At 39.7% G+C, this 9,906-nt stretch overlaps 1 non-coding gene across 1 annotated transcript; it reads left to right on the top strand.

The window, feature by feature from the left end:
- Positions 1-9,436: 9,436 nt before the first annotated feature.
- LOC130019853 (U2 spliceosomal RNA) lies at positions 9,437-9,629 on the top strand. Its single transcript, XR_008791916.1, has one exon. It is a non-coding gene; the product is annotated as a U2 spliceosomal RNA (small nuclear RNA).
- Positions 9,630-9,906: the final 277 nt, after the last annotated feature.

Here is a 9,906-nt window from a genome sequence, read left to right as displayed (position 1 = left end):
TTTTAGTTAATATTCTCATTAAAGCTCTTTACAAATAGAATGAATGCAGTACTCAAGAAGCCTACCTGCCACAGAACAGACAGGAAGGCTAATAATTCATCTTTGCATTTCTAATTTTCTTCAGAGGAAAAAAATAACTGAGGTAAAACTTTAGAAAATACAGACAAAGTGAGTACAAAATGCCTGCTATTCTGAGGCAGATGTTAGTGAATCAACTCAATTCAAGAAATGTTATGAAATATTAAAAAAGTTATAGTGCTGGAAAAGCAGAAATAACATAGTCATGCATAATACCTTAAAAAACTGCTTTATATACAAATCTGCTGTTGTTTCTTTATACTAGACATAAACTTGAATAATTTGAAGTGGCAACCAGATTCATTTGATCTGAAAATTGGAAAGGAAAAATCAAAATGAAACTAAATATTAGATTAATATATTTATATTTTCACTTAATTATAAATTATGCAAATTTTATAACAAAGAACTGTAAACTTTGTGAATAATATCATTTAGCCTCTATAACTTGGATGACGTTGAAAAAAATCAAGCCATGTCTTTTGATTTCAGATTTTGAACAAAGCTGGTGGATGTCTCCAGTTGAACTTTAATTGTAGAACTCACACATTGGGATTTAGAGAAATGTGGCTGGCCTGCAGATATATTTGAGTCACATATTTTCAGAAAGGGTATTATAATTGTGCTATTCATATTCTAGGGTTTTAGTTTTAAAGTTATAATAGATTGATTTCTTTATTTACTTTTATCTTTTATTGTTTATTTATTTTTGCTCTTGGTCCATAGCCAGTTGTGCTTAGGACTTACTCCTACCTCTGCAATCAGGGCAGGCTTAGAGATCCAAATAGGGTGCCAGGGATCAAATCTAGGTCAGCTGTTTGCAAATCAAGCACCCTACCCATTGTACTATCACCCCAGCCCCAGACTAAATTTTTAAAATATAGTCATTACTTTGCACATATGTATGTTCTGTAAAATGACTGGAGAACACAGCAACTTTCTGAAAAAAAGGTTTTATTTTTTTATTTTATCAATTTGTTCTGAAGATTCAAAATAAAGTGCATTAGTGATTTACTAAATCTTGTCTAATGTCTCTATACACAATTACCTGAAACTATTCTATCAGACCCTCCCAACTAGAAAAATCTAACATAGAGTTAAAAACTTTCTAGCTCTTTTCTTACTCTTTCCTGATTCACTTTAAATTGGTTTAAGTTTAGAGATGAGAAAAAAACAAAAAAACAAACAAACAAACAGAAAGCCCATTGGCCGCCAAATTGTGACTACTAATTTCTGGAATTAAATTATTATGTCACCTAATTTCAAGGATTATAATGTACTCAATTTAAAGACTAAATGATGATAACAAGGTAATGATGGTTGCTCTAAAGTATGAAATAGACTGTGCAAAACAAGAATGCAGTAAAAAAAATTATATTCTCAATGGTAAAAGTTCTTTTTTTTTTTTAGCTTTTTGGGCCACACCCAGCAATGCACAGAGGTTACGCCTGGCTCATGCACTCAGGAATTACTTCTGGCGGTGCTTGGGGGACCCTATGAGATGCTGGGAATCGAACTTGAGGCAGCGCATGCAAGGCAAATGCCCTACCCGCTGTGCTATCACTCCAGCGCCAACAGTTCTTTTCATATTTTTTAAAATTCCAAGCTGGAGCGATAGCACAGTGGTAGGGCATGCAGCCAGCCCAGTCAAGCCGGGTTCAATTCCTCCGCCCCTCTCGAAGAGCCCGACAAGCTACCGAGAGTATCTCACCGCATGGCAAAGCCTGGCAAGCAACCCGTGATGTATTCAATATGCCAAACACAGCCTCAAAATGGAGATGTTACTGGGCCCTCTTGAGCAAATCGATGAACAATGGGAGGACAGTGTTTAAAATTCCAATCTGAGGGGCTGGAGCAATAGCACAGCGTGTAGGGCATTTGCCTTGCATGCAGCCAACATGGCCAACACAGGTTCGATTCCCAGCATCCCATATGGTCCCCCGAGCACCGCCAGGAGCAATTCCTGAGTGCATGAGCCAGGAGTAACCCCTGAGCATCGCCGGGTGTGACTCAAAAAGCAAAAAATAAATAAATAAATAAATAAATAAATAAAATTCCAATCTGAGTGTCAGCAAGGATTGCTGTGGTCACAGAACCTAGATTAGTGTATTCTCACAGAGATACTCAGAGTGAACAACCAAAATACTGAAAATTCAATTCAACAGAAATTGGGTCAGAGAGATTGTCCAATGGAGTGCAGCTGACTTGAGTTAGATCTGTGGCACCACATAAGGCTTCTGAACCGTCAGGAGTGTTCTCTAAACACAACCTGGTGTGACCTCCAAATCAAAAGAAAAACAAAACAAAACAAAAAATTAGAGCACAATTTTACAGCTGACTTTCTATTTAATTCTAAATGCTCTCCTTTCCAAATTCCTAGGATTATTTAGAGTAGTATTTTGTGCAAGCAGATTTTTTTTTTGTTAAGTGACTACCTTTAATTTATCCAAGGCCACTGATAACCAATATGATATTTTTGTAAAGACAGAAGTATTGACTCTGGGCAATTGATTAATAAAAGGCTCTCTCATTTGCCAAATGCACTTGAATGGAGCTCATCTTGCTGAGATAAACATTGGCTAGCTAAGAATCCCAAATCACAGCTCCATGAAGCACCTGTGTGCAATGTCTAGCATACACACTTATGACACTGACTTAAGCCTTTCCTTACCACGTGATTATTATTAACACTCATAATATTGTGTATTAATACCTGGATTGGGGTCTATGTGGGGACCTACTACTGAGCAATAGCCATGGACGTCCAATGGAGATCACACTCAGCAGTGCTTGGTTCTTACTTCAAACTCTGTGCTCAGGTATCACTCCTGGATGTTCTCAGGGAACTATATAAAGCAAGAACCATATCTTGTGTATTAAGGTTCTGGCCCTCCGACAGTTTAAATATCTCTTTCATTCAATTTTATAATTTTTTTCCTTTCACGAGAGATAACTGTTGGTTAAAATATAACTCCTACTTTAGTTTTAAATATTTTCAGCAAGATTCTAGCTTTAAAAGTCCTCAGATTTATCACTTAAAAAAAAACAAGACAAAAAGATCAAACTAAACTCCAGAAGAGATGACTTTGCAAGATGAAGAAATTTCAAGAGAATGAAAAGACAGAAATTATCATTGAGACCAAACATCTGAGACTTTTAAGTGTTTTAGTTTAAATTTAATCCCATGAGGACATCTATGAAATATTTATACCTTAATGTTTCCAAAGTAGTTTAATTTGATATGCCAAGTCATGGTTATAGCAGAATACTATGTCCCAGGATAAGAAACTGTGCTGAGCTCAGCAAGACCTGACCAGTTTCCACAGCCAGAAATTCATATCCTATAGATTTGGCTGTAAGTATTTTCCCTCAACTCTCAGCTACTGAGACATGTTCTAAGGGAACATGAATTTTCAGTCTAGAGTTTTGGATATTTTGTTTCTTATCTCTGAAAGTCATTGCCAAAGGAACTATTTTAAATTTACTTTACACACAAAATCAAGCTATTATCATTTTTCAAGAGTTCTAAAAGATAATTTATAATTAGAGCTATAAAGTTGCTTCAGAAATATAAGTGGAAGTAATACTTAGCAATGATGCATTTGTTAAATTGGAGTGGTTATAGAATAAATCAGTCTAACTCATTTATCAGTTACTCAGAATAACACCATGATAAATAATTATCACCCAAACAGAACTGGTTGTACTATTTCCTTTCAAGTGACATTGGTGACATATTATCAGCATACACAACCCAAGAGCTCACATATGTTTTTCTCATCCATGTAATCTAATCAAAGGTGCAAACCCTGGATCTCTGCCAGTGCAAACCTTCCTTGTTATACTGCTGTAACCTGCACGGTCCATCTGGAGTTGCTGGTCTGCTTGATGTCACATGACAGATCCTACTGGCATAAAGATGAAAGGACGCTCAGGCCACGTGTCTGAGGATGACAGTTTTCTTTGTGATGAACCACAGAGTCACAGCTTGTTAAATAATCCTGTCATGGTGATAAAAGACAAAGCCATCAGTTTATTGCAGAATATGGCCTATCTACCCATGACAAACCATGCTATCTCTTCTCACACATGCTGACATCTCATAAAGCATTCCTACAAGTGGTGGCTAGAAATAGTCTCTGAAGACAGCCCCCAAAGAGGGCAATAGTTTCCTGCTTATCTTTGAGCAAATGAATGGAAAAAAACCTGGAGTTCACAATGTAGTTCTCTTAGCCTCACTGATAAAAGGAGCTTTCTTAGAACATTTTGTGCAGTGGGCCTATTACACATAACACTAAAGTCTTGAGCTGTGCATTACAGATGGCTGTGAGGTCCCAGTTTCAAATACATGCTGACTGTGTCCATTCTGAAAGTTTCTGAATTGTAATGTACTACTCATCCAAGAGATATACTTTATGGATGTTTCTGATTATTTAGAGATAATGCATCTATTAATAAAATGACAATAAAAACTAATAAAAATAGATCCAAATGCTTTTCAGCATTCTAGGATAAGTCCAATTACATAAGAGGTGTTTCAGTTAATCTGAATAACTCATATGTCACCTAAACATGTTAGCATGTGCCATTTCCTGTAGTAATTATATTATCATACCCACTTTTCAGGGCTGAAGCCAAGGCATAGCGGGTAGGGTATTTGCCTTGCATGTGGCCAACCTGGGTTTGATTCCTCTACCCCTCTCAGAGAGCCCGGCAAGCTACCGAGAGTATTCCACCAGCAAGCTACCTGTGACATATTCGATATGCCAAAAACAGTAACTGTAGTCTCACAATGGAGATGTTACTGGTGTCCACTCGAGCAAATCGATGAACAATGGGAGGATAGTGCTACAGTGCTACCTACTTTTCAAAAAAGGAGAGAGGCATAAAAGAAATTTACTGGAGATTAACAATGGATGATTCAAAGATTAGAAAAGCACAACTCCTGACCACCATTCTATTCTACGAAGCAATAACAAATATCACAGAAAAAATAAATTTAATGAAGGAATGAAAAAATGTGAGGCTTGTGGTCTTGTAGCCTTATTTTGAGGTCACAGATACTTTAAAAAGTTCTTACCAAGGAGGCAGTTTGCAGGGTGGGAGGGAACCTGGGAACACTGATGGAGGGAAATTGACACTGGTGGTAGGATCAGTGCTGGAACATTGTACATCTAAAATTGAACTGCCAGTAACTTTGTAAATCAACGAATCATTGTCAGTAGCCTCTGAGTACTGACAGGTGTTCAGTTTCCAAAACCCCCATCAAGATAGACTTTTAACATTCCTCCACATCAAGACAAACTCTTCAAAACATTTTATTAAACCCCATAATTTGCAAAGTTATCAATATATAATGAGTTGCATATATACTTTGTTCCAGCACCAATCCGACCAGCAGTCTTCTACTTTCTACCACGCTTCTCAGGTTCCCACCCTTTCATCTACCCAATCCCTAGATTGCCACTTGAATAAGCACCTTTTGAGTTTGGTTATTGAAGTTTGGATCTCTTGTTTTCATTGCTGTTGACTTTACAATTTGTCTAGTAGGCTGAATCACTCCTTTACCCCACTGATAGAGTCGTATCCCATTGACCCCTCTTCGTGTTGCTTCCCATCTATCTCTTCTTGCCCCTTGATTATTTTCCTTCATTACCAATCTCTTTCCTATACTCTGAGGCCAAGCATGACCCATGAAATGCCCTTTCAAGTACTGCATTCCCTCATCAAAACAAACTTTTTAAATGACTTAATAACATTGATGATTTGCCCTTTTATCTTCTCCCAGATTAGTATTATAAGCTCTAAATAAGAATTTGATCACTTGACGTCCCGTTACTAATTGATTTGCTTGAGAGGACGCCAGTAATGTCTCCATTCATCCCTGTCATGTGCTAGTGTAGCCCAATGGTGTCTGCTCACTCCAGGAACACGAAGAGCCTCAAAACAATTGTTCAGGGTCTTGACGACGAAGTCTGACCATCTTGTAGGTGGGCGGCCATGCGATATTTTGACATCCCATAGAATCCAGTCGGTAATGGCTCTATACCAGTGGTCATCTCCAAATCTCATTACATGCCAAACCCATCTGATTTTCAATGCCTTGGCAAATGAGACAGCGTCCCTGATTCTTGACTGTCGATGGAGGTCAGAACTCTGGATTCTTTCTCTCATTTGAGAGAATCGTGATACTCCAAGCATAGCTCTTTCGATTCCTCTTTGGGAAACCCTAATTGCATTCTCATCCTGTTTTCGTAGGGCCCAGGTTTCTGAGGCATATGTTAATGCAGGAAGAACAGTGGAATTGAAGAGATGTGCCCAGACCCAGAGGCTCTTCATCCTCTTAGCTATTTCTTGGACGCTCTTGAAGGCGTCCTCTTGAGCAACTCAGGTGCCAGGTCATGAGTCATGTTGACATCCTGACCTAGGTACACATAACTGTTGCGTTCGGAGATGTTCATTCCATTGTGAGTGAATGGAATGTCAGGAACGAGACTGTTTTTCATGAACATTGTCTTTGTGAGATTCAGCTGTACTTCGAACTTTATACACTCATAGCCGAAGTCGGACAGCATTTGTGCCGCTTGGCTGATGTTTGGTGTAATTAGAATGACGTCATCAGAGAAGCGGAGGTGGTATAGTTGCCGACAGTCTATCTTCACTCCCAGTCCTTCCCATTTCAGTTGTCACATGACGTTCTCAAGGGTAGCACTGAAGAGTTTCGGTGAAATGGTATCGCCTTGCTGAACCCTTCTCTTGACATGGATGACCATTTCCTTGTAGAATGGTGAGATCCTGATAGTGAATCCGTAATACAGCTCACAGAGGATCCTGATGTGTTGACTTTGAATGCTCTGTTTGGATAGGTCTTCAATGACTGCTTTCATCTCAAAAGAATCAAAGGCCTTCTTTAAATCATTGAATGTTAGGCAGAGCAGTATCTTGAACTCCTGAGAAACCTCAATGAGCATGGTTATCTTGTGGTTATGGTCTATCATGCTGAATCCTTTGCAGAACCCAGTTTGCTAACATGGTTTTCCTTCATCTCGTGTTCTGCCAATCCTATTCAGGATGACTCGAGTGAACAGCTTGTAGATGACAGACAATAGGCTGATCAGGCGATAGTTGTCAATGTCATGGATGTCTCCCTTCTTCTACAAGTAGCACAGTCCTGCTGGTTTTCCACTGGGACGGAAACTTACATTCAGACAGGTAGTGTGTGAAGAGTCGAGCCAGTGTATTGATGATTAGCAACAGCAGGTTCTTCAGGGGTTTGGGACTGAACTTGACTGGTGCTGTCGCCTCTTTATTTACCGATGAAATGGCATGTCGGATTTTGGAAGGGAGAGCGTTGGGAAGGACATATTCATCCTGCAGAATTTGGTATGTGGTCAGGTGGACATGGCTACTGAAGAGATACGAGAGAAATCATGGATAATCTTCTCTGCTGCCCTTCTGGAAGATGTGATAGATCCATTAGGACATCAGAGGGCAGTCATTTGGTCTTGTAGTTGGCGAAGGACAGGCAGGCGTTGCAAATGCTTTTGCCGGCTTCTGCCACATCTGCCAGCACTGCTGCTCTTCTCTCTTTGAAGTCTTCCTTTATCACTTCTCTTCACTGTTTTGAGAGCTCAGACGTTCACTTGCGGTTGCCTGAGGCTTGCGCCAAGCCACGTTAGCAAATGAGCTCAAGAGTTTTCGAATAGGCATTTTTTGGTGGCTATCTCTCTCTGGGCATTCCTTGCACAATCATGGAGGTGCTGAACCAGTTGATCATATTCCACATCAATGTTGTCAACGACAGCATCTTCCCATGTTGCTGCAATAGTGCCTAAGAGCTCTCAGTTGGTGGTCGTTCTGGGAGTTGTCTTCATAAATTTTACAGCCCTTTCTCACTGCTCTGTGAAGTAGAATTTTGCACAAAAGAGGTGGTGATCACATCCCGTTTTGAATTTGGGGACAACAGCGACATCGGTCAGGCAAAACCTTCAAGACTCATGCTCATTGGGCTGAGACTCACGCATGAGTGAATCCCCACAGAACCAGGTAAGCGGAACTCTGAGACCTTGAACTCCAGGCTCAATGGACCCGGGAACAGAGATTCTCTGCCTGCGCCCACCAACCTTAGATTACCAAGGGATTAAAATCAGGAGCGCCACCCTACTCTGCCCTGTCTGCTTCCACCAGCTGCCGGTGACCCAGGGATTCCACACAGAAGACCCATCATACCGGTACTAGATAAATACCTTACCAGCAGACCACTGTCTACATTACATTCACTAACCCACCACTGCCTCGCTCCAGGATACTTTCTGGACCATGTGGCCACTTCTTCCAGGATTGCCGCACCATATTTGATAGGGTTCAAATATGGTGTGAACCATAGGAACACCTGAAAGGATGATTAGAGGCTGCCCTAAAAGCCTCTATCCCTTTCGGAGAGCATGGCATGCTACCGAGAGTATCCCGCCCACACAGCAGAGCCTGGAAAGCTATCCGTGGCGTATCCGATATGCCAAAACCAATAAATACAATGGGTCTCATTCCCCTATCCCAGAAAGAGCCACCAATATGGTAGCATAAAGAAGGATGAGGAAGGAGAGACTGATAAAATCTCAAGGCCGAACTAGTTTGCTAAAATGAAGAAAGACAAAAATGACTGTCTATACTTTTAATGCAAGCATGCTGACATTGGATGTATCTATCGAGGGCCTGATAGTAAAAGTGCGAAAGATCAAGTACGACATCACTTGTCTGACTGAGACAAGAAGGCATCAATCACATCATGCCTTTTTCGACATTGGAGAAGAATTGTTCCTCAGAACATGTGACAAAAGAGGCGTCGGAGGTGTCAGTGTCCTTGTCAACACAAACTTGGCCATAAACATTGATACATTTGAATGCCTAACAACCCGACTCAGACGATTACACTTGATTAGTTGTGGCTCACTGCCGGCAGTTTCTATCTTCATTGTCTATGCACATCCAATTATGATGAAGGAGAAATTGAGAAGTTCTACATGGAGCTGGAGAAGTTCTATAAAGAAGACCACACCTTCTACAAGATCATTGTCAGTGATTTTAATGCCAAGATAAGACCGAGAAGATCAGTCAAAGAACTCCACATCGGGACCCATGGCTTAGAATAGAATGAACAGGGTGAGAGACTGTCTGAGTTCATCATGTCGACCAAGACCATCCATGGTAACTCACAATTCCAAAAGGCTGAATCTAAATGTTGGACTTGGAAGTCTTCCGGTGGACGGTTCCACAACAAAATTGACCACAGTATATTCAATAGATGGTTTTGCCTGACTGATGTCACTGTTGTCCCAAATTAGAGTTTAAAGGATGAAAAATAATTCCTTAATCTTTTGACTAAAATCAAGTGTATAATTTCTTGTCATCAATTTTATATCTGATATGCCCTTGTTCTGCTGACAATATGTTAATGGAATTTTGGAGCAGGGAGATGGAACAGGAGATTTCTCTGCCCGTGCCATATGTTGATCTTGTGGTATTGCAATGCTGCCAGTAGTGGTGCCCCCACTCTCTGAAAATAACAACAAAAAGCTATAAGAAAGGATGGAAATAATAATATTGAATGTAGAAGGGATATAAGTTTTAACTGTAGTTAGTTTAATTTTAGAAGTTCATGGGTCTTGAAAATCATTTCAGACACTGTGTTATATAGAATCAGATATTTTAAAGGGATTTAGGCATTATTTTACCTCTGATGTATACATTTTAAAAAATGTTAAGAAACAATAAAATGAAATTTAAATATAATAATATAAGAGGTCTATTGATATTATAGATTAATTTCAC

The sequence above is a fragment of the Sorex fumeus genome, unplaced genomic scaffold (assembly GCF_029834395.1).
Source record: "Sorex fumeus unplaced genomic scaffold, SorFum_2.1 ptg000009l, whole genome shotgun sequence".
Classification (NCBI taxonomy): Eukaryota; Metazoa; Chordata; class Mammalia; order Eulipotyphla; family Soricidae; genus Sorex; species Sorex fumeus.
The sequence above is the reverse complement of the archived record's forward strand: the minus strand, read 5'-3'. Positions and strand labels throughout refer to the sequence as shown.